Below are 26,964 nucleotides of genomic sequence, written 5' to 3' on the forward strand. Positions count from 1 at the left end.
TTTCACAGTCTTGTGAACTACCTACATCTCAAACATCGGAAATTGAATGATATTCTCCTTTCCATTGTATAATGCACATAACGAAAATAGGGTTCAAATGTGTACAAAGTGGTAAATTTCGATCCTTATTAAACATAGTACATTTCCCAGAAAACATAAGTAAATACATGGAAAAGGTTTTCCTGATCTTTAACGAACTCTGAAAGGAATCTGCATGTGTGTATGTGTTTTAATTAACCATCATGTCAACCATAAAACCTCAATGACTGTAATTCTGACATTTTGTAAATATATTGCCTTCCTGATATTGGGCTTCAATCAAATGCTACTTGGTACTATTTTGATTTCTTTCGCTGTTCGGGATATCCTGACATGTGAGAGAAAGCTTAGATCACGCCTCTCTCATCAGATACACTGATATCAAGGGAGCATGTGGCTGTGATTGCTAGTTCAATGTTTTATGTCACACATTTAAAGATGTAATTACAATTGTTAGGGAATATATATAATATTCAGGTGAACCACAAATGAAGTCTTAATTGATTCATTTCCTAAAATATGACATTTTACAAAGTGAACCCATACCGCAAGTAAATTCAACAACTTGCGTTTATAAAGCAACTGTAGTGAACAATTGTGCTTCACAGGAGTTTTATCAATAAAAAATTGTCACTGAGCCATATAAATAGATATTAGGACAGGTGATGAAAGACTTGGTCAGGGAGATAGGTTTCATGGAGTGATTTAAAGGAGGAGGGAAGGGTAGAAAGGTGGAGGTAGATGAAGGCATGGCCACTAATGGTGGAGTGATTAAAATTGGGGATGCACAAGAGGTCAGAATTGGAGGAGCACAGAGATTACAGTGAGTTGCAGGCTGAAGGAGGTTACTGAGGTAGGGAGGGGTGAAGCCATAGAGAGATTTAAAAAGCGAGGTATTGCCCAACTGGGAACCATGTAGATTGGTGAGTACGGGGTGATCCAAATTTGATTACAGGCAGCATAATTTTGTATGAGCTAAGTTTACAAAGAGTGCAAGGTGAGAGGGCCAGCCAGGAGAACATGAAATAGTTGAGTAGGGAGGCCACAAAGGGTTTTGATGATGGTTTTAGCAACAGATAAGCTGAGGCAGGAGAAAAGACGGGCAATATTATTTAGGTGGAAATTGGTGGTTTGGTGATGGAGAAAATATGGGGACAGAATCATAGATAAAATCTGAGTAAATTATTTTACATTTGTATTGTGCCGTATTGCCACAGTTGTAATGCAAAGCAATTCAACATCCAATTTGGACACAAAGTCCCACAACAATGACAAGTAGTTATATTTATAGAGCACCTTTAACATAATGAAATGTCTCAAGGTGCTTCATAGGAGCATTATAAAACAAACTATGACACTAAGCCGCATATGGGGACATCAAGTCAGATGACCAAAAGCTTGGTCAAAGAAGGAGGTTGTAAGGAGTGTTTTAAAAAAGGAAATTGATGTCGAGGGGCAGAGAAGTGTAGGGAAGGTATTCAAGAGTTTAGGGCCTAGGCAACTAAAGTCATGGCCGCCAGTGATGGAGCAATTAAAATTGGGGATAGATAAGAGGCCAGAATTAGAGGAGTACAGATATTTCAGAGGGTTGTTAGGCTGGAGGAAATTACAGAGATACGGAGTGACAAGGCCATGAAGGGGTTCGAAAACAAGGATGAGGATTTGAACGTCAAGATATTGTTTGACAGGAGCCAATGTAGGTCAGCAAACACAGGGGTGATAGGAGAACAGGGTTACTGTGAGTTAAGACATGGGCAATAGAGTTTTGGATTACCTCAATTTTATGGAGGGTAGCCTGTGGGAGACTAGCCACAAGCAGGGCTCGGGAGAGGGGGTGCTAAAAACCAGGGCCCATGCTCTGGGGGGCCTGGGCTCATTGGCCAACTAGCCTGTCAATTGGATGCTCAGTGTCCAAAGCAGCCAACCTAGAGTGTAGACCATCCTGACTGACAGACTACTTGGCCAATGATTGCTGTTGATCTGAACAACAGCAATCATTGGTCTAGTAGGATACACCAGCTTCCCCAGTCCCTCCTTTCTTGCCTTGTGGAGTTTAGGTGTTGTTAGCTGCTGCTTTCTTCACTCTTCTTCAGACCTGGTAGGAGGCTGCTGAAGCACAAGGTAAAGGTAAAGCGCCTAGGATCTCTAATTAGTTTACCCCACAAGGCATTTGGCTTCCCAACCTCTCCTCATAGTCCTCCCTCGAGTCCATGGTGTCTGAGGCCTCTGGCCCTTCCAGATCTCTCCTTAGTCCCTCGATGATGGTGTGGCCTTGGGCTTTCCCCCTCCCGACTTCTCCTCCTTCTCTCTTGACGGTGTGTCAGCTCTGGCCCTTCCCAACACTCCTAAGTCCCTCCTGGTGTGGCCCAAGCCATGGCCTCCCAAGTGAGTGAGTAAGAGAGAGAGAGTGAGTGTGTGATTGTGAGTGTGAGAGTGAGTGTATGAGTGTGTGAATGTGAGTGACTGTGTCTGTGTAGGAAAGAGACAGAGAGAATACCCTGAGACTGGGACTGAGCCGGACACATGTGTGCACAGAGGTTGCTCAGTGCAGGGGGGGACACCCTCCCCAAAAACCTATCCATACAGCGGGCTGGGATATGAAGAAAACCCAGACTAAAAGGCAGCCTGCTTCCGACCCCCACTTTTGTATGAATTCCGTTGAGTCCAGCTTGGAGTGTGTGCCACCAGAGGTAAACTCAAGGTCCATTTAGTTGATCCCAATGCCTTTGCTCAGCTCTGTTCTCCTCCCTCTTCGCTGGTAATCAAGACTTGGTCTGTGTCTCTCCAGCTCTGCTTCTTAAGTGAAAAGGCAAAAAATATTTTACTAGTTAGCTCAGACACTTGGCACTTTTTAAATGGTCATTTTTATTAATTGTTAAACATATGAGTAATTATCAATTTATTGCTTTGACATTGATTTTTTTTGCTCATAATTTATGCTTCTTCATTTTTAAAAAATTTGTTCATGTGGTAATTTATTACCTTCTATGCAGAGGGCATTCAGAGTCAACCATATTGTTGTGGGTCTGGAGTCACATGCAGGCCAGGACAGCAGATTTCCTTCCCTAAATGGCATTAGTGAACCAGATGGGGTTTTTTTTAACAATAATCGACAATGGTTTCATGGTCATCATTAGACTTTTAACTCCAGATATTTATTGAATTCAAATTCCACCATCTGTCGAAGGATTTGAACCCAAACTTCCAGAACGCTACCCTAGTAATCTCTAGATTACTGGTCCAGCAACAGTACCACTACACCATCACCTCCCCATATCTTAACTTTTTAGAAATTCATGCTTAATGCTGTGCTAAACCAAATCTCAGGCAGGGTCACAGAAACAGGAGAAGTACCATTGTCCATGATTTCTCTCTCTGGCCCTGGCCACGAGTGTACTGGAATAGTCTAACAGTAATGAGGTAAACAAATAATCTAGCTCAGTGATTTTAACCGAGGCATAAGTGTTCGCCGCGAAACTGAAAACGCTCTGCTGGTCTTTTTCAAATAATGCCATGGATCTTTTAAGCTCACCTGAGAAGAAAGTCAAGACATCAGTTTTAATTCTTACCCAAAAGATGACACCTATGGAAGAGCAGCAAAGCCTGGATTATGTTCTTAAATCGCAAGGATGGATACCATACTGAGCCAGAGGCAAGCTCGTGAGCCAGTTTAAATCAGTCTTACTCAAACATCACTAGTTTAGTCTGCCTGTGCCAGAACAATATTTTTGGGTTTTTAAAGAACATCACAAAGTAGTTCAACAAGACATAAAGGGGTCTGGCCCAGATGGATTGAAAGCAAAATTGATGAACAAAATAGCAAATGAACAACAGGAGACCTTCAAGGAGGAGATGGTTCAGGTATGGAGTAGACACGTCTCTAGGAGGGGGAAAAGAAAGCGCATCCAAAGCCACAGAGGCTAATATCAGACCGAAAAATGTTTATGACAATTCTAAGTTAATAAAAGAGAATATAACTGAATATAAAACGTACAGGGAAATCTGAAAAAAAGAAATAAAAGAGGCAATGAGAATATAAGAATCGTTTCAGAAAAGGCCAGAAATACTCAGCAGGTCAGCATCTTTGGAGAAAAACAGAGTTAATGTTTCAGTTTGATGACCCGATGAAGAGTCATAAAAATTATAGCAAGGGACCAAATTTTACATGCACCCCCAAAACTCTTAGTCGAGCAAAGTTTTCCTAGCTAAGTTGAGCTTGATTGCCTCCACAATCAAATTATATAGTGCCAAAATGGACAATTTAGTATCAAGTCTCAGAGACTATGCTCTGCAGTAAAGTTGCAGTACCGATAATTGACAACCATAAAAAATATATTTTGCCGAGGACCAAATATAGTTAATCATTTCTAAGAGGGAGCTTAGGAGTTTAACAAGATCAATTAGGTTATTTAATTTTATTTCAGGAAATTAGAAATCTCAAGATTAATTATAAATTATTAACAAAGTAATATATTGAACTGAAAATGTGTGCATTTACCATACTGTGAATTTGAATAAGTTGAGCGATTTCTAATGACGATGGAATTTACCATATCTAATCCTTAACTTACTTGCTTTAAGCACACACACCTTTTGGAAATCCTGCAATAGCAGAAATTTCTGTTCCATAAAACTGCTCTTTTATCTGGAAAATGGCAGATGCATGAAGAGCAGACGAGAGCTTCAATTACCCCATGGATAACAATGGACTTTGGTTGTAATGACAGGTTTGGGCAAGTTCATGGTGTTCATTATAACTGACAGATCACTATGTTTGAACCTGTCATATTCTGTTCTCTGATCTCATCAAAGTTCCTCTGATTTTATTAAAGATCGAAGAGAAGTACTTCAATACCAGCACGTTAATGGTCAGGAAGATTTTTCTGCAAATCTACTTAGAAGTATGAAAATTCTTTGTGCCCAACAGTTCAAACTTTGGAATTTTAATTTTGCATAGAAGTGCCAATGAGTGGAGTGCTTATATTTGAACATATAGCAATCCACTGGTATTAATTCAACAGTTCCCTCCACTCACCAGCACTTCAAGTATACACCCACTTAAAATCTGAAAACCTTGTTTCAAACAGCGTTTCAGTTTTGGTGTGAAGTTTCTGTAAAAATTACACAGCAACAGAGATTACAGAACAGACAGATCAGCCTTTATGTCACAAACAGGAAAACATGGTTTTTTTTTGTCAACAACGTATAATGATTGGAGGAAAATGTCAGTTAATTTGAATAACACAACCAATCCCCATTAATTATTGGAATCCAATTTGACTGCATAGTGACAATCGAATGATGTTTTGAGAAAGGAAAGAATGAACAGGCAAGCCAACTGATCTTGAAAAGTGATGATCATGAAGAGAGAATTACTTTCCAATTGGATAATGTACAATATCAATCTCCCCCAGTGACTTGGAAAGATCCTGGGCGCAAATCCAAAAAGTCAAGACAACTTTCACTTTCACCATCACAGGCAAATTAGCAGAACTTGATTATGTCTAAATCCAAAGGAATCAATTCATCAACTACTTTGAGAGCCTGGCTTTTAATCTGAAATTTTGCATGTGCCACTTTTCAAATGGACCAAGGCATCCTTGATCTGGATTTCTTCCCACATGGGTAAGTAGCGCTTCTGAATTGGACATCTTGGTACCTTCCAAACTGCTAAGAATGCAGCCATTCAATGCAGCTTCTTGAACTTGCTTTAATTCATCTAAATTTTGTATGTGATCTTAGTCATTAGATAAGATAACCACAATAACTCCAACTTACATTAGATTCAACTCTTATACTTTTGAGTGTAGAATCTCACAACCACAATATAGCATACCAAGCCAGATATTATAATAAAAATTTTGCGCAGAAAAATAATGGTGTATATTTATCTACAGCATTAGTAAGGACACACACATTGAGCAGGGAAAAAGAGTAGATGTTATCTGGGTCTGAATTTATACCCAAAGACTTGAAGTTACCTGATGTTATGATTGCAACCAATGTTATTCGCTGAGTAAGCCAAATCCCGGTCTTGCAGATCATAATTTTTTTTTGTATTTTGAAAACAAGGGGAAAACTCCTAACCCCAGTAACACTTCTTGGATTTTAAAATTAGTAGAATTATTAACAAGAAACAACAAAAAACTTAAGCACACAAGATTAAAATTACACAGTTAAAACACTCCTGCAAAACATTCCCCTAAAAACCTACTTGGTCAGAACACACAAATAAACTACTTGGCAACAGCTCCCTTATAGATTTTAACCATAAAAATCCAGGAATATTACCCAAGGCAAAAACTGCTGTCATTTTAGTAAAGAATAATACAACTTCTCACCCTCTTTCACTCAGCTGCAGGAATTCACCAAGGGGAGAATTTACTTCCCATCGGACAGGCCAGTTGGGAGTGGGCACAGAGCTGATCGCTGTCCACAATCAGCTACGCGCTGCCATTTTGCATAGGTAGGCCAATTAAGGCCCTCCCAGCGTGACGCGCACCCGGAAACACTTAGTGCTTCCTGTGCGGGCAGGAGGGAGAGTCAGGGCCTGCGCTCTTTCGCGTATGCGCACGAAACAGCACAGAAATCTCCCTGAGGCACGGAGCTGCCTGAAGGAAAATAACTTCAGTGTTAAACTTGCAATAAATAAAAAAATAAAAATATTCAGACATGTCCCCTCATGTGACAGTGATCTGGGACATGTTCATGAATTTTGATAAAACATTTTATTTAATTAATGAAACCTTCATGAAACCTCATCCTGCCCGTGGATGAGGTTTCATGAAAAATGCGAAGGCCGCCTGGGCCCTTTGCCTGCCCGCCAACCTTAAGGTTGGACAGGCAGCTTTCTCAATAGGGTTAATTATTTCAATAATGGCTTTAATAGGCCTTTGATGGTTCAGTGGGCGCGCAGCCGACTCTTGGTGCGCGCCCTCCAAACAGAAGATCAGAATGACACACTGTGACATCGGGACGCATGCCCGACGTCACTCCGTGTCATTTTACGCATCGGTAAGTGGGGCGTGGCCCTCCCCTACACGCCAAACAGAAGATTCTGGCCCAAAGCTTCTTCGACAGCACCTTCCAAACCCACGACCTTTACCATCTAGAAGGACAAGGGCAGCAGATGGATGGGAACACCGCCACCTGGAAGTACCCCTCCAAGTCACTCACCATCCTGACTTGGAAATATATCGCCGTTCCTTCACCGTCGTTGGGTCAAAATCCTGGAACTTCCTTCCTAACAGCACTATGGGTGTACCTACACCACATGGACTGCAGCGGTTCATGAAGGCAGCTCACCACCAGCTTCTCAAGGCTATTAGGGATGGGCAATAAATGCTGGCCTAGCCATTGAAGCCCACAAAGAATTTAAAAAAACGCCGTGAAATTCTGAAGGAAGTTCAGAAACAGGCTGTTTTCTGAAAACAAAGACTTTTCTGGCTTGAAACTGGATGGCTGCTTCAAATTCACAACGTTTCTCAGCACAGAACTGGTCTCAGGACATCTCCCCCACACAACCAACTCAACTCAACTGAACACCTTTCCCTAAATATCCTTTTCTCCTTTGATCTTAGACTCCATTGTTCTAAGCACCTCTTTGAACTCAATTTTTCCAAAATATAAAAATCTTTTGTGTCTTCCTACTGCCTCCACTTTCAGGTCAAATAAAATTTAATAACCTTCCCTTGTTTACTTTTGTAAAAGTCCCTTAAACTCCCTTGAAATTTAACAGCTGAAAAGTCAAGTTCCTACTTATAATGCAAATTTCAAATCCAACCTATTTACTCGTACATTCAACACCACCATAGCGTCTCATTACAAATGCATGTGTTTAGCTCCTTTTACCTTTTATCTCTCTGCTCCCACAGACAAGCTGTCTTAACTAACCTTCCCCCAGTTTAATTACACAAACACACACACACACACCCTTCTTTACAGAGTACCACCATATTCCCAAAAAATATTTTAAAAATCCATCTTCACACGTGGAGCAGGTGAGTGCAAACATCTTACCAATTTATCAAATGTTTTCCATTAAAGTAATTCAACAAATAACAGAGATTCAAGATCTGAATCACAAAGCCTTAGTATATCTCTCAAAACTCATGTAGTTCATTTAAATATTAACTAAATTGTCAGCAGAAGCTCAACAACCAACAGCTGCAGAAAATTGCATTTTTCAAGACTGCAAAAGATCTAAATGTGAATCTGTGTGCTGCAAAATTCATTCCAACATTGGATGAAATGTTATGTTTTTATTAAGACTGAATTCAATTCAAATCTACATACAAATCGGGAATGTAATCCTGTAGTGTTTACATGGTCTATCATGCATTTATTTTATACAATGTAAAACATTAAATGACAAGTCCATGAAGTAAATCTCCTATTGCACGGCAGATCATATAGTTATCTTCCTACGCAGGAGATCTTGAAACAAAATAAATTAGAAACACACGTATACTGCTGGTTTAAGGCTATTTCCTGGTTAAACTAATTTTAAGCAGTTAGTTGCTGAATGTAGGGTCAGCTAAATCATGCTCTATGCTGAAGGAAAGTGGAGCTGAACAGTGTCTAAAAATATATGTCATATTTAAAGACAGGGAAGTATCTACAGTACAACAGATTCTTGACGAACATTAAAAGGTGAAAACCTAAGTTTAAGACACGCTGACAGTCAAAAACCTTTTGAACTTTTACTTCACATCAGTTGCAATTATACTGCAAACTAGTGTCCAGCCTACTGGTAAACATAAAGGCCAGAGTTCTTCTGTCGGCGAGTTAGGGGTGCGTCTCGCTCGCCGACGTGAAAATGACGCGGGATGACGTTGGGAGGAACCCCCGACGTCATCCCACCCCATTTAAATATTCAGAAAGGCGGGCGGACAGCGAAATCAGCTGTCCGCCCGCCGACCTGTCAGTGGCTAATTGAGGCCATTGACAGGATAATTAACCCAATTAAAGGCCCTGCCCGTCCAACCTTAAGGCTGGTGGGCAGGCCAGGAGCCCCAGCGAGCTTCTGAAAAAACATGAAACCTCATCCACTGGTGGGATGAGGTTTCATGTCCGTTTTAAAAATCTTTAATAAACTTTATGTCATATTTATTAACATGTTCCATCTCGTGTGACATTGTCACATGAGGGGTCATGTTAATTTTTTTATTTTTCTATTTTTGAGGTTTTTTAAACTGTCGCCAATCTCCCTGAGAAAGCACTTAGTCTCAGGGAGCAGTGCGCTCTATTGCGCGCATGTGTGAAAGAGTGCACTTTGACAGTTGTGCCCCCCCACCGCACAGGAAGCGCATAGCACTTCCCGTCGGTTGGCCCACCCACTCAAAATGGCGGCGGGGCCCATTTCTGGGGCAGAGTTCGGCTGCCTGCCCGCCCGCCCACTAAATTCTGCCCAAAATCTAAAATGAAATGCTTGACTTTGTAAACTCAAGTTTCTTTGGTGCAGATCACATTGCTTATTTAAGAAGCAAAATGATCGGCTTCTGTGCATGTTATTGTGCCAATAGTAGTAATGGTTACATGGTTCTGTCAGCTAGTGACAATGGAGGAAAAACATCAAAAGCTTAGTTAACTGAACAGTGAGGACAACGTGGAACAGTGAAAGAAAAGCTAACGATAAGGCTTGTAATCTGATTGCTTTAAGATGTCACATGAACTGAAACATCTTGTTGAAGTAATCCATGTAGAACATCTTGAATTAAACCTTGAATGTTTCACTGGTTAAAATTGCATCAGTCATATCTCAACGTTTGCAAAGCATTTTTGGTTACTGTGCTGGCAACTGTAGTTACTGCAGTTATCACAAGAATACTTTGAAAAACTAAAACCTATTCTAAGGTCTACAGTGAACCAGCAAAAGGCTAGCTCTGGTTTCCTTTGAACGTGAACTAGGCTAGACAGTGAGCTTCAGCACACCAGAATCACTGGAAAACGCACCAAGAAAAGTTCAGAGCCATCGCTGAATTACTGATGAAACTGAAATGAAGTTAATACATTTTAGACATAGTATTGTTTATGGTTTGTGCTGGGTGCAGTATAAAACCCAAGTAATGGAGTGGAGGGTGGGGAAGGGAGCCTAAAATCTTACAGTTGGCTCTATGACTACTACCTCTGCTCACTGAAGTATAAAGCAATGTCAGTTCAAGAACTTCACTTCGAATCATATGCAATTTTGCTGCCATGCAAAACTAAAACCATAGATAAGTTATGGTGCAGAAAGAGGCCATTCAGCCCATCATGTCTGTGCTGGTCAGAAAAAGGTGAAACAGAATCTAGCCACTCATTTTAATTCCACTTTTCAGCACCTGGTCTGTAGCCTTGCAAGTTACAGCGCTTCAGATGCAGATCCAAGTACCTTGTAAATGATTTGAGCGTTTCAGCCTCAAACACCAATTCGGGCAGTGAATTCCACATGCCCATCACCCTCTTGGTGAAAAGGTTTTTCCTCATGTCCCCTCTAAGCCTGCTAACAATCATCTTAAATCTATGTCCTCTAGAAATTGACCCCTCAGCTAGGGGAACCAAGTTTTTACTGTCGACCCTATCTAGGCCCCTCATAGTTTTGTACACCTCAATTAGGTCACCCCTCACCCTCCTCTGTTCTAAGGAAAACAACCCTAGCCTATCTAATTTTTCCTCATGGCTGCAATTTTCAAGCCCTGGCAAGATTCTTGCAAATCTTCTCTGTATTCTCTCCAGAGCAATTATGTCCTTCCTGTAACATGGTGACCAGAACTGTACACAAAATTCCAGCTGTGGCCTAACCAGTGTTTCATACAATTCCATTATTACATCCCTGCTTTTGTATTCAATACGTCGCCTAGTAAAGGAAAGCATTCCATATGCTTTCTTTACCACCTTATTCACCTGCCCTGCCCACCTTCAGGGACCTGTGGACATGCACTGCAAGGTCTCACTTCCTCAACCCCTCTCAGTATCCTCCCATTTATTGAGTATTTCCTTGCTTTGTTTGCCCTCCCCAAGTGAATTACCTCACACTTCTCTGGATTGAATTCCATTTGCCACTTTTCTGCCCACTCAAGCAAACCATTGATATCATTCTGGAGACAACAGCTATCCTTTTCACCATCAACTACATGGCCAATTATTGTGTCATCTGCAAATTTCCCAATCATACCTCCCACATTTATATCCAAATCATTAATATATACAAGAAACAGCAAAGGCCCAACACTGAGCCCTGTGGAATACCACTGGAAATCGTTTTCTACTCGCAAAAGCGTCCATCGACCGTTACCCTTTGTTTCTTGTTGCTGAGCCAATTTTGGATCCAACTTGCCACTTTCCCCTGTATCCCATGGGATCTTCCTGACCAGTCTGCCATGTGGGATCTTGTCAAATGTCTTACTAAAATCCATGTAGACAACATCTACTACATGACCCTCATCAATCCTCCTTATTACTTCCCCCCAAAATTCTATTAAGTTAGCAAGTTACGATCTCCTAACAAAACCATGCTGACTATCCCTGATCAATCCGTGCCTTTCTAAGTGGCAGATTATCGTATGTCTCAGAATTGATTCCACTCATTTGCCCACCACTGAAGTCAGACTGACCAGTCTATAATTTTCTGACCTATGCCTTGCACACTTTTCAAATAAGGGTACAATATTTGCAGACCTCCAATCCTCTGGTACCTCGCCTGTATCTAGTGAGGATTTGAAAATGATCCTCAGAGCATCCATTATTTCTTCCATGGCTTCCTTTAACAGTCTGGGATACAATCCATCCGGCCCTGGTGACTTATCCACCTTCAAGGATGCCAATTCCCCCCAGTACTTCCTCTTTCACTATGCTTATTGTATCTAATGTTTCACACTCCTCCTTAACTAGAATGTCTGCATCATCCCTCTCCTTAGTGAAGACGGAGACAAAGTACTCATTGAGAATCCTGCCCACATCTTCAGCGTCAACGCACAAGTTACCATGTACATCCCTGATATGCCCTACATTTTCCTTAGTTCTTTTCTTGCTCTTAATTTACTGGTAAAACATCTTTGGGTTTTCTTTGATTTTATCTGCCAATAGATTTTTGTATCCTCTCTTTGCTTTCTTAATTTCCATTTTTACTTCACTCCTGTACTTTCTATACTCCTCTAGGCTTTCTACAGTATTAAGTCTTTTATGATTGTCATAAGCTTTCTTTTTCTGCTTCATTTTGGCTTGTATACTTTTTATCTACGCAAGATGTGTAGTATAACTAACTTTACATCAGTTACTTAATTTTGGTTCTGCTGTAAATTCACAAGACTAAAACAGGGATTGAGCGTTTAAATATAACAACCTAAACAAATAGTGAATGCATTAGTCACCTGGCATCATCTGTCCATTTTCCTCAAGCAAGCCCCATTGAAATACTAAGTAGAACAGGTAAGCACTGTATAGCCAGCTGAAGGCCCAGTAATCGGCAATTTCATAGATGCCAATGTTTAGTCACTCAAAATAAGGTATAGCAAACAAATGGTCAAAAATCTTGATATTTTTTCCTCTGGCAAATTGCTATTGACTTGATCAATCAATGATTATGTTTTCTGGAGTTGTTTACAACTTAAAACTTTATGGTTTGATTGTCTCAATTTCTAATGGAAAAGTGTTTTATTAAAAAAGCTTAGGTTCATTTATTTTATTCTTTGCTTGACTCAAATTAGGGAGACAATAAATGTTTTTAATATGCAAGATAGTTCAGGGAATCCTGTGAATTGAACACAGCCTTGTTTAGTTGAACCTCTGTCCAAGGTCACAAGTTAATGGTTTCTCACATTTATTCTTTACTACATGCTTATGATCTGTTTTAGGTCATTCTCACACTGAGAAACCACATATTACAAGAGCAATTTGTCATTAGCTAAGATGCCCCAGGCAGATGCAGACATTTACAAAAGCATGAGCTATAGATGTACCAAGTGGGCCATTGGGACTTTAACATTGACCAGTCAGCGCACATATCCTGTATCTTACAGCATCTTACTTGCTGTTTCTTTTAATTGACTCATACCTCAGTGGTCATTCAAAATCACTTTAGCCCAAATGTGCCCTTTGCATTAAAGCTACAATGGCCACTAATGACCTTCTCTCCATCTCAAACACACAAGTAAAACAATACAAACTACATTTAGAAGATGAGAAATTCAATAATTCAATTACACCACATCAAAGAAAGATTTATCATACTCTCAGCAATGTAGTGTATCGCTTCTCTTAACATATTTAAGTACCAAGGCTTTTAGGTGAGTACATAATTAAATTAATAATGATTTAAAAATAATCACTAACACTTGGTATTATTGGGTACTCAATCTTTATTCAGCAATTCCTGACTTATTCTGTCATTTAAATGAATTGTCCAAATTTATTGAAGAGAAATTGAGGACACCATGTAAAAATACATTGGAAACATGTTTTTTTAAATATTGTTGTTTCTCCCTTATTGACTCAGAAATATTTTGTTCAAACTATGAAGCTTTTAATGTTTTCTATTCCTTACTGCCATATGTAAATAAAATTTAAATCTTTTCCTTTCTGTAAATAAAAACAGGGCTAGTTTAAAATCTAGAATATTCGTGAATATGAATTTACAAATTGGGAATTAGCAAGAAATGGAAAATCATGTCATAATATTTCTAGAATTTGTGCTTGCTTGAAAATGCAGACACATCTTTTTAATTGTTATAAAAATGTAATGAAATGTTTTGACTCAACCAAAACAGGCACTCATAATCACAGAATTTGTTTGATGTTGACAGGCCCAACCATTTCCATCGTCATTTTAAAACAGAACCTTGCAAAATGTACACTTTGCAACATAAAAACCTAGGCATATAATTTTCTTCCTCTCCAAACTTCATTTATTGCAAGCATATTCAGAAAATACTGTTATTATGGTGACATAATGCTCTTCCAAGAAGAGAAGACCAGCGATGGAACAAAAGAAAATAGCATGTGGCCCATTTATCGCAGCCGTCTTAAAAAAATGGAAGCATCTTTTGCCAGCTGACAAAATAGATGTAACTTCAGGTGCAATAAGGAACCACACTGTGAAATGAATCCTGCATTAGGCCAACACAGTCCACCATCTGTACATGTAGAATGTTGCATCCCGCTAATTAAAATAAAGTATCTACAGGTCTGAATGGATCACAAAATCAGTCTTAGAAGCTTAGACTATGTAAGGCCTTTGTGTTTGTATCAGTATAATTTATGCAAAGCCATACTCAAGAAGAATTTAATACGCCCTAAGAGAGATAAGAATTTTTGATTTAACATTGAGCAATCAAAAAAGAATGATACTGGAATTGCATTCAAAGACTGAGATTTCATTTTCTCCCTCGCCATGTGAAGTTTTTTTTTGTCTTTATTATGTCAATTAACATACATGCAATCTTCAACTTACTCTATAGTGCCAACTTCAAGATGTAAAATGATCATTTATTTTTATCTACAATGGTCAATACAAACACAGCAATAGGAAGAAAAAGGCTGCAATTTTAAATTCACAAGACCTCCATTTAGCAATTTTCTTCATCTATCAAATATCAGTAAGTGACTCTTTCAGAAGATTTCATAATATGCACTATACTTAGTGCATTTGATCAGTAAAAGACACTAAACTAGATATCCGTAGTAAGATTTAATGCATGCGTAAAAGGATATATAGGACAAAAGATTGCCATTAATATGATGTACATCAGTCAAGTGGACAGTGCTAGAATAATTAGCCCTGGGTGTAGGGTAGTAATGAACCAATCAGATGTTTATAATGAGACCTTTGTATCATCTGTGCAAAATGAGATCCAAGAAGACAAGTCACACAAGAAAAGCAATTTTGCAATTAAAGAATATAGCCTATTCCCACAGGATTGTATTTTGGTTAAACCTTTAACCACTGCTGTGAGTTCTTCTAAATTAGGATAATCATGCAAGCTGTAGAAAATCTGGTCGGATTTTCTTTGCTTCTCAACACTTTAAACTGATGGTAATAAAATTAATCTTTACAAAAGCAATTTGTCAATTATAGGCAGATACTGAACAGTTCCAGATGCTGAAAAATGATTGCGGTCTTTGACTAACATTATCAGAACAATGTTAGGGTAGGTGCTAGCACTCAGAGTCAGAAAGCTGTGAGTTGCAAGTTTCACTCCAGGACTTCAGCAAATAATCTTGGCTGACACTCCAAGTGCAGGACTGAGGGAATGCCACACTGTCGGAAGTGATACCTTTCGAATGAGATGTTAAACCAGGATTCCATGGCACTATCTAAAGAACAGCAGGGAAGTTTTCACATGTCTTGGCCAACATTTATCCCTCAACTAACACTACAAACTGTTTAATTGGTCATTTATTTCATTGTTGTTTGTGTGCCTTGCAGTATGTAAATTTGCTGCTAGGCTTCTCTACACTACAACACTAACTACACTTCACTACTTAATTATTGGCTGTGAAGTGTCACATGCTAATCTTGTGAAACTTATTCTACACCTCAGAATCAAAGCAAAAGTCCAATAGATCAGTATTTTCATGTCTGTTCATTTTGAGTAATAACCAAGGAAAAGAAAGACATGAAGACAAGAGTACGATATCACAATTTCCACATGATAAAGCAATTCTAGAGGCAACATCTACCTCCCCTAACTCCCTCCCATGTAAGTTGGGTTGTCCAGATTTCAAACCATACAATACTAATATACCAACAGATGTGAAGTTCCAAAATGAATATTATAATATGATACAAGAGTTTTCTGGCACCGGTTTTAAACAGTATAACCAGCTATCACAATTGACAGGAAGTGATAGTCTTTTTTTTATTGTTCATAAGATGTATGTCATTGGCAAGGCCAAAATTTGTTGCCCATCCCTAATTGCCCTTGAGGTGGTGATGGTGAGTGGCTTTCTTGACCTGCTACAGTCCATGTGGCCTAGGTAGACTCTCAGTGCTGTTAAGGGAGTTTCAGAATTTGGACCCAGTGACAGTGAAGGAATGGCGCTGCAGTTCCAAATCAAGACGGTGTGTGATTTAGAGGAGAACCTGTAGGGGGTGGCATTCTCATGTAAATGTTGCCCTATCCTTCTAGGTGATAGAGGTTGTTGGTTTGGAAGGAAATGTGGCGAGTTGCTGCAGTGCATCTTATAGATGGTACACACTGCCGCCTCTGCTTTGGTGGCTGAGCTGGATGGGGTGCTAATCAAGTGGATGACTTTGTCCTGGATGATGTTGAGCTTCTTGAGTGTTGTTGGAGCTGCACTCATCCAGGCAAGTGGAGATTATTCCATTACACTCCTGACTTGTGCATTTCAGATGGATCAAAGAGAAATGGTTAAATACTCCCTTGTTGGAAATGGTCATTTCCTGGCACTTAAGTGGCAAATAACATTCAGGCCAAATCTGACTTGTCCAGTCTTGCTGCATGCGTACATGGACTACTTCAGTATCTGAGTAGCAGCAAATCGTACTGAACACTGTGTAATCATCATGCCAAATAACTTTGTACTTACTGACTGTACTGGTATTAAGTGACTCAAAAAGCAGCAGTGCACTGTACCAAGACTGTGCTGAGGAAGCTTTCAGGAAGTTGCTAAGTCAGCATGAACCACTTCATCATCACTGATGAAAAACTGATGGAGCTCTCTGGTTAATATCATACAAGCACAGCATCCTGTTAAGCTACACTTAAAATCAGCACCGATTGTACTGACTGAATTTTAAAAAGTGTGCCATTCAACATTTCAAGAACATTATATTCTGGGAGATTGAACTGAATTATCTACCCGGCAGAAATTCTAGTCCTAAACAGTATTGAGCCACTTGGAGATCGGATTGAGTTTGGATGCCATGATACCATTTTAGATCCAAGGGATTTTATTATTCCAAGACCAACTCAAACAAAGCAGTGTCCATTATTTATTGGTCAAGAGATGCATTCCACATAATTGTGCAATACAAGTAAATGGAAATTCTATGTGGAGTGTTTGTGATAGTAAAGATACAATTCAGAGAATAGATGCTATATGGAAATATTATCAAGGAGCCCAGATCATTTCATTAGTCATGAGAATGAATATTTTGTAGTTTGCAATCAAAATGAAACTACAGCCTTAATTTTTCACAAATCATTTTTTTCGACCCAGATTATGAAAAACTTCTCCATTCCTCTTTTTCCTTTATCCAGGTTTCATCAGTACATGTGCCTTCCACAGTCACCATAGCAAGTAGCCAACCTATATCCACACCTCTGCTAATTCCCCTCCTCAGACAAGAGACATGCAACAGGCATCAACTCTCCCTCTTGATTGTCCCACCCCCTACCACATCACAGTTGGCAGTTAGTAGGGGCAGGGGAGTTGCCACATTATTGGGTCCACCCATTTTCCTTTCCAATGGGGAAGCACCTAATGGCATGGCTGTAATTAGAGAGTCACAATGTAGAAAATCAAAGAATTTAAGCTACAATATACCACACTGGCAGCTTTATCGGAGAAGCAATGTGCTGCAGTATATTGTCTTGATGACATTTGAGGTGCAACAATAAATTATCAATTGATTACAAGGTAACTACATCAAGTATTGATGATTGTTTCAAAATGGTTAAGAATAAATATTCCACACTCCACAAAGGCTCAAATTAATTTATTTCTTCAAAATTGTCCTGCTGTATTTTTAAAAAAGTATATGGGTGCAGAAGTTAAAACATGGTTCAGCAGATGTTTAAAGGTTCACTTTGGTTACTGGTTGCTCAGGTGGCTGAAATGGAGCTTCATTAGCAATTTTGTGTACAAATGTTATCATCTTAATATAGGGTCAGCCACTAGAGAAACATTCATTCTCTCATCGATGTACATTCCACTTTGATTAAGAATATATTTATCCTCAGTTCTAAATACAGAATGTTTGAGAAAAGTTCAAATCATATATGAGGGCAAACAAAATTTTAGCTTTCTGAATGGACAATGCTTCTTTTAAAAATAGTAGATCTATATGTAAAAATCTTCTCTGGCTGTCCCAATAGTATTAGGGCAATAAACAATTGGCAGGTTTTATAGAGCTAAAAACAGTGGCTACTTTGTTGAAAAAATTCTACTTTGGCACACTGAAAGCACGCTCTTTCTAACATCCATGGGAGAATTTTTGGCTCGGCAAGCGGGGGCGTAAAATGACACGGAGTGACATCGGGCGTGCATCCCGATGTCACTGCGCGTCATTTAGATTTTCAGTTTGGCAGGCACGCAGCCGACTCGGGTGTGTGCCCCCCGAACTGTCAAAGGCATGTTAAGGCCATTTAATAACTAATTAACCCTATTGAGAAAGCTGCCTGTCCAACCTTAAAGTTGGAGGGCAGGTGAAGAGCCCAGGCGGCCTTCGCATTTTTCATGGAACCTCATCCACTGGCGGGATGAGGTTTCAAGAATGTTTTTGAAATCTTGGAAAATTTTTTAATAAAATTAATACACATGTCCCAACTCATGTGACAGTTTCACATGAGGGGACATGGTCCAAAGATTTTTTTCTCCTTTATTAAACTTTAGAAACTTTAAACTAATCTACCTGAGGCATCTCTGTGCCTCAGGGAGATTTCTGTGCTCTTTTGCGCGCGTAAAAGGGCGCACTCCCGACTCAGGGAAACCCCGCATCTGCCCGCACAGGGAGTACTCAGCGCTTCTCACAGAATCACACAGTGCAGAAGAGGTCCTTCGGCCCATCGTTCTGCAGCGACACGTGAGAAACACCTGACCTACTTACCTAATCCCATTTACCAGCCCTTGGCCCATAACCTTGAATGTTATGACGTGTCAAGTGCTCATCTAAAGGATGTGAGGCAACCGGCCTCCACCACCCTCCCAGGCAGCGCATTCCAGACCGTCACCACCCTCTGGGTAAAAAAGTTTTCCCTCACATCCCCCCTAAACCTCCTGCCCCTCACCTTGAACTTGTGCCCCCTTGTGACTGACCCTTCAACTAAGGGGAACAGCTGCTCCCTATCCACCCTGTCCATGCCCCTCATAATCTTGTACACCTCGATCAGGTCGCCCCTCAGTCTTCTTTGCTCCAACAAAAACAACCCAAGTCTATCCAACCTCTCTTCATAACTTAAATGTTTCATCCCAGGCAACATCCTGGTGAATCTCCTCTGCACCCCCTCCAGTGCAATCACATCCTTCCTATAATGTGGCAACCAGGACTGCACACAGTACTCCAAGTGTGGCCTCACCGAGGTTCTATACAACTCCAACATGACCTCCCTACTTTTGTAATCTACGCCTCGATTGATAAAGGCAAGTGTCCCATATGCCTTTTTCACCATCCCACTAACATGCCCATCTGCCTTCAGAGATCTATTGACACACACGCCAAGGTCCCTTTGTTCCTCATAACTTCCTAGTGTCATGCTGTTCAGTGAACCTTGTCAAATTACCCCTTCCAAAGTGTATCACCTCACACTTTTCAGGGTTAAATTCCATCTGCCACTTATCTGCCCATTTGACCATCCCATCTACATCTTCCTGTAGCCCAAGACACTCAACCTCACTGTTAACCACCCAGCCAATCTTTGTGTCATCCGCAAACTTACTAATCCTATCCCCCACATAGTCATCTATGTCGTTTATATAAATGACGAATAATAGGGGACCCAGCACAGATGCCTGTGGTACGCCACTGGACACCGGCTTCCAGTCACTAAAGCATCCTTCTGTCATCACCCTCTGTCTCCTACAACTAAGCCAATTTTGAATCCACCTTATCAAATTACCCTGTATCCCTTGTGCATTTATAAATCTCCCATGTGGGACCTTGTCAAAGGCTTTGCTGAAATCCATATAAACTACATCAACTGCACTACCCTCATCCACACACCTGGTCACCTCCTCAAAAAATTCAATCAAATTTGTTAGGCATGACCTCCCTCTGACAAAGCCATGCTGACTATCCCTGATCAAACCTTGCCTCTCCAAATGGAGATAGATTCTCTCCTTCAGAATTTTTTCCAATAGTTTCCCTACCACTGACGTGAGACTCACTGGCCTGTAATTCCCTGGCTTATCTCTACAACCCTTCTTAAATAGCGGAACCACATTAGCTGTTCTCCAGTCCTCTGGCACCTCCCCCATGGCCAGAGAGGAATTAAAAATTTGGGTCAGAGCCCCGGTGATCTCCTCCCTTGCTTTCCTCAACAAATCATCCGGACCTGGAGATTTGTCCACTTTTAAGCCTGCCAACACCTCCAATACCTTGTCACTCCCTATATCAATTTGCTCAAGAATCTCACAGTCTCTCTCCCCAAGTTCCATACCTTCATCCTCATTCTCTTGGGTGAAGACAGATGTGAAGTATCCGTTCAACACTCTACTGATGTCCTCTGGCTCCACCCATAGATTTCCCCCTTGGTCCCTAATGGGCCCTACTCTTTCCCTGGTTATCCTCTTCTCATTGATATACTTATAGAATATCTTGGGATTTTCCCTACTCTTACCAGCCAGAGCTTTCTCATATCCCCTCTTTGCTCTCCTAATTGCTTTCTTAAGATCCACCCTGCACTTTCTGTACTCCACTAATGCCTCCGCTGATTTGTTTCCCTTGTACCTGCTAAAAGCCTCTCTTTTCCTTCTCATCGTATCCTGTATATCTCTGATGCAGACTTGATCGGGGGTGCCAATCGAGTCCACACCCCGCCCGCGCCCGCCCAACCCCCCCAATGGGGAGAAAATTCTCCCCCATGTTTTATTTCTGATCATTTGTTTGCACATTATTGAAGTAAATGTCAAAGCACTTGCACGCCAATTAATTCTTTTGTAAGACTGCCGTTAACAATGAATGTACAAACGTAGGAAATGTGTTCGAGGAGAGCATCAGGAATTTCCTCATGGTATTTTGTCATGGTCTGCCATAACTCCTGCAGAAGAGTGGCAGGTTCCCTGGATATGTCACTTAAATAGTGTTTCCATCTTCCTTCCGTCAAAGTTACAGTTAACAGACCCTGTGAAGAAATTCCTGATACAAGCGTTTTCCCTTAGGCATGAAGATACGAAAAGAAACAAAAGATTCCCAATAAACTTGTAATTAATATTGCAACAAAGAATGGCTTTTGAGCAGTAAAAATATCGAAATACAGATGAACACTATAAAAGTGACCTTGAGGATTGGGCATGGCTCATATGCTTCTGCAGTTGTACAGATTTCTCATAATCACTACCTAACGTGCAACCCCAAATGACAATTTACTGGAGGTGGTTTAGATCCTGTACTATAGGTCCTACACTATAAATAGGAATAACTGCCAAGAAAAGCTGCCCAAAATTTGAAGGTCATGCTGGAGATCAAACATAACCATTCATTTCTTTTTCTCCATCACATGCTGGAGATCAAAGATAACCATTCATTTCTTTTCTCCATCACTTTCTACTTCAACTCTTTTCCCCTGCCTCTTCTACCCTGACCTACATCAAATGTGAGAAGCTCATAGTCTTCTATGTCACTACAAAATCATCCTTTCAGCTGTATCTGCCATTTACCCCCTGCACCTTACCATCATGCTCCTCTTCCCCTGCCATGCACCCACACCTCACTTACCCACATCTCCCCTCTCCAATCGTAACATGCCCACAAGATCAGCTTTTGGCTCCCTTAATCCCATTCGCACTAAACTACTGATCACCCAACTTCCTTTCTGACATCCATAGTGCTAAAATTAAACACAGTTGGCTCTCCCAAAGTAGTACCACCTCCCTCCCTTCCTTTCAAAAGGCTTTCAGCACATCCTTCCTCAAAACAAAACAGCTCCTCTGCCTTACAAACCACTGAACATCTCCGACCTGCCTTTACTTTCCAAGATTCTTGAATATGTTGTCTTCCAAACTCATTTTGGTTCTGATCTGTAAAGCCCATTGGGACATTTTTCTAATTCAAAGGTGCTCCATAAATGTAAGTTGTTGTATTACTAGAAGGTAGATAATAAACTTAAAGGCCAGAATTTTATGTCCCGTGGGCAGGCGAACGCCCAATCCACCCGACCACACAATAGCGCAAGATGACATTGGGTGAGCATTCTGACGTTGTTGTGCACTCGCACAATATCTTGCTCGGAGGGTGCACACAGCAGTTGGAAGCACGCCTGCTAACAATTAGAGGGCAATTAAGCCCATTAAGGAGACAATTGAAAGCGATTTTCATGGTCCGTCCATTTTTATGGTTGGCGGACGGACCAATCAACCAGGTGGCTTTTACATTTTTGCTCAAACCTCGATCCAGGGCGGGATGAAATCTCCATGGGGAAATAAAAAGAGATATCTGGGGACTCTTTTTTTAATGAGGTATGCTTTCAGGTGCTTGATTGTGCTGCATGGACATATTTTGCAGCATTTTTGTTGTTTTGTTTATTCTGTGGAGGTCTGCAGCTGTCTGAGGCAGCTGTCCGCCTTCAGGGAGCTCACTGGAAGTGCTCACCAGCACCCGCAGTGATGTTGGCCCTCGCCCTCTTCCCGCCCCCACCGGCAGGGCTGAGCCTTTCTCAGCACGCATTTCACGCTGGCTGGTTGTTAATTGGCCAGTCAGCATGAAATCGCGCTCAGGGTCCGTTTCCCGTCCCCTCCCAGGCCCGCAATTCGCACACTCCCGACGAATGAAAAATTCAGGCCAAAGAAAACTTATTGAAAGACATCATTACTGCAGTCATGTTGTAAAATGTCCACCTAAATTTAACAATTAGTTATTAAACAAATTAAAAATGTAAAACTCAAATAGAAGTCACCAAGGATTAGAAATATAGCAGTAATTTTATTTGATTTGGAAGCGTACAGATCTCATATGACTCAACATCTATGGCTTTCGTATTCATCAATGACCTACTTTATTCAGCAATCATTGGTGAAATATTCTTTAAAAATTTGATGCATGAGGTAATTAAAAAATTAAATTATAAAATAGGATTCAATGAAATAGCAATACAGTACAATGTGCCTGTAAACTTGAGGAAGAAAACAAGATTGACTTGTTCACAAAAATGCCACTTATATATGCTGGTGATTTTCCAATGGAACAATACTGAGAAAAGAAAGATATGTAATGAATAAATGAAGGTACTCAAGCTGAAGCCTAGCATGTTATGAGACATCTGTGCTCCCTTCACAGTGAAAGAACAAGAGACCTGTCAAAGTGACTTGTGATCTCCTAGAGGAAAGTTAAACATGGATAGGTATGACTGGTGCATCACTACAGGGCACTATTAAGAGCCCCATCTGCAGCTGTCTTTGAGTTTGCCATAATTGTGAGAAGCATAAATGATTGCTGCTCATTACTACAGCCACATGGCTGGAAGGCTGCAATCGCTGTGGTGGAGGTACTGAGCGAACATCTCTTTAATGAGGTGTGCAATAGAAAACAGGTAGCTTCAATTCCTCAGAATATGGCCAGTTGTTGTTGCCATAGAAACAGTAGATTTGTTATTGTCTGTTACTATGGCATTCATTTTGAACATGTTTAGGGTTGTTTCGGAGCAAAACATTTTTGATATCAGTATCCATTATTCGCAAAGGTTTCATTCTGTCTATTCACACTGTGATACCAAAAAGAAAATGATATCCGATAATGAAAAATCTTTCCAGATAAATTTTGGAAGATATATTTCTAGCAAATAGGTGTTCTTATTAAAAACGTTTGCACAAATTGCTTATCCCATTCTTTACCGACAGAAAAACAGCTAACCAGTTAGAATGACAGCAAGTGATTAAGAAGGCAAATGGAATATAAATGTAGTTAAGTTTTAGTGTAGCTGCACAGGGCTTTGGTGAAACCACATCTGGAATACTGTGTACAGTTTTGGTCTCCTTATTGGAAAAAAATATATAATTGCTTTAGAAGCAGTTCAGAGAAGGTTCACTCGACTCATTCCTGGGATGAGGGGTTTATCTTATGAAGAAGGGATGATGAGGTTGGGCCTATACCCATTGGGGTTTAGAAGAATGAGAGGTGATCTTATTGAAACATATACGATCCTGAGGGAATTTGATACGGGAGATACCGGGAGGATGTTTCCACTTGTGGGAGAGATTAGAACCAGGCACACAGTTTAAGAGTAAGATACTTACCATTTAAACCGGCGATGAGGAGAAATTTTTTCTCTCAGTGTCTTTAGTATATATCATTCTCTTCCCCAGAAAGCAGTGGAGGCCGGATCATTGAATTTATTCAAGGCAGAGTTAGACAGGTTTTTGATAGACAAGGGAGTCAAGGGTTATGGGGGACAAATGGCAAGTTGGAATTGAGACCACAACCAGGATCTTATTGAATGGTGGGGCAGGCTCGAAGAGCTGGATAGCCCACTCCTGCTCCTAAGTCTTATGTTTCTATGTTGTTTTCAACATTAATACAAAACAAGATACATCTCCTTTTAAGATTGAATGTTACCTGCAATGAACAATGATCATTTGATATTACCACAGTTCAGGTGATCCATGCGGCCACCTATAGAAAGTACGAGGTGTGCCACGCGGCCACCTATTGGGCAGAATTTTCTGCCTGTTGGGCGGGCGGGCCCGACACAATTGCTGGCGGGTGCGGAGCCGATCGCCGCCAGTGAAGCAGACCGCACCACCATTTTACGTGGGCGGGCCAATTAAGGCCTGCCCAGCATGACGTCCACCGGGAAGCACTATAAGCTCCCTGTGCGGGTGGGTGGGGGGGAATCCCTAAAATCGAGAGTGTGCTCTTTCGCGCATGCGCACGAAAGAGCGCGCATCTCCCTGAGGCTAAGTGCAGCCTCAGGGAGATCACCTGGACTTTGAAAAATATTAAAAAGAGAAAAAAAAAAATTCCGTACATGTCCTCTCATGTGACAATGTCACATGAGTTGGGACATGTGCTTAATTTACAGAACAACTTTATTACAATTTTTAAAACCCTGCATGAAACCTCATCCGGCCGCTGGATGAGGTTTCATGTTTTCTCTATTTGCCGCTGGGGCTTCTGGCCTGCCTGCCAACCTTACCGTTGGATGGGCAGGTCCTTTAATTGGTTAAATGATCCTGTCAATGGCCTCAATTGGCGGGCCCACAGCTGATTTTGCTGCGCCCCCGCCTTCCTGAAAATTTAAATGGCCGGGATGACGTCGGGGGTTCCGCCCGACGTCTTCCTGCGTCATTTTACGCATCGGCGAGTGGGCCCGCCCCCGCTCGCTGACAGCAATATTCTGCCCATGGAGTGTGAGTGCTATACAAATCAGTTTCCTGTGCTCACTATAAAAATTTACCATAAAGCTGCAATTTAGACACAAGACTTGGTGGCACTAAAGGCATTTGCAAATATTTCATTACTCTGCCCATATCCTCATATTAGTGAAGACTATAATAAGTGAAAAAGAAAAAAAGCTTTTAAAAATGAAAATCCACAAATTTCGAAGACATTTGCAACATTCCTCCCCTCCCTCCCTCCCAAATAAAACAAAAGCATCATTCAGAAATAACGGGGTTAACTTTCTCTCCCCTGAGTTGAACAGAAACCAGACAAATGAACAGTTAAAATGGAGCAAGGGATTTACCCAGTTCTTTCCTGCCCTCATCTTGCAAATGCAATTTTAAATTACAGATGGCTAGGACACCCAGCTGAAATCAGCAGGGTCCCAAATATGCAGATCAGTCTCTTATGACATCATAGAGCAGCCACCTATAGAGTGTGAGGTGCGCTCTATTTTAACCTGAGTGGGGGAACAGGGGTGGTTTCCCAGCCAGCCATAGCCAGTACCAGGGCTGGAAGAGGCCCAGAAAGTGAATTATAATACAGGTTTCATTATGGGCCAGGCAAAGCAAAGTGCTCCTCCAGATTCCACAAGGAAAACCTGCCCTCCATCTCACTGGTGGAATTTTCCTCCTGCAGCATTTACTTTTTGCTGGGGACCGTTCTAATGGTGAATAACATGGTAACAAGGCCTGGCCATTAAAAATCAACCAAGCCTGGTCTCCATCAGTCATGCCATGCCACTCACTTTACTGCAATCCTGCCCAAGAGTTTAAAGTGAATACAACATTCTCTACAACAATAACTTGAAACCACTTGAAAGCTTCAAATGAAGTATAATTTTGACCAAATTTATCGTAACATTTAACATCTCCCTTCAATTCCAATGCATTCAGTTTTAAGAAATATGCCCAATGATCACTGTCACATCTTTGCAAAACGTTTTGATGGAGTGACTATGGACAGGTTTCAAGGAAGGAGATTTCATGGGGCCTCTAAGAACAGGAAACATGGTGGGCAGGGTGACTTAATTAGGTGGGAGATGAAATTTTGCTTTCCCGACAGCGAATTCAAATTTAGAAATTAACTCTCAGTTGCGTGTTTGTGGTGGGTCAGGCCCTATGCCATCCTGTGACGGGTTCCTACTTGTAATACATTTGCATGCCGTGAACATTCATCTCATTTGTTTGTGAGATGTGGGCATCGCTGGCCAGGCCAGCATTTATTGCCCATCCCTAATTGCCCTTTAGAAGGTGGCAGTGAGCTGCCTCCTTGAACCATTACAGTCCATGTGGTGTAGGGACACCCACAGTGCTGTTAGGAATGGAATTCCAGGATTTTGATCCAGTGACAGTGAATGAAAACATTTTTAAAACCTTCTGTAATTACGTCTTACCTTCATGATAAAGTCAGCAGCGCACGAAAATCTTGTGGTACCCAGTTCACATTTGTTTCGAGGTTGGTGTGCAACAGTCAGCTTTGTGCAGTTGCATCTGAGGTCAGTAGTTTTCCTTGCTAAACTCTGTAGCACGAGGGAGGGGAGCAGGAGAATGGCTACCTAAAGGATGCTTGGGACCTGCAAGGATGAGTCAGTGGTGAGGAGATGGGGGTGTGGAATGGGGTTGGGGCATGGAGCAGTGAAGTGGGAAGGGCCTGGTGTCCTGGGGAGGGGC

General features: G+C 41.0%; 1 protein-coding gene across 1 annotated transcript in view; it reads right to left on the reverse strand.

Moving 5' to 3' along the window:
- Window positions 1-26,964, reverse strand: part of pdzrn3b (PDZ domain containing RING finger 3b) — a 381,612-nt gene that overhangs the window by 206,267 nt on the left and 148,381 nt on the right. The gene's annotated exons all lie outside the window — the stretch shown is intronic.

The sequence above is a fragment of the Cetorhinus maximus genome, chromosome 6 (genome assembly GCF_964194155.1).
Source record: "Cetorhinus maximus chromosome 6, sCetMax3.hap1.1, whole genome shotgun sequence".
Taxonomy (NCBI): Eukaryota; Metazoa; Chordata; class Chondrichthyes; order Lamniformes; family Cetorhinidae; genus Cetorhinus; species Cetorhinus maximus.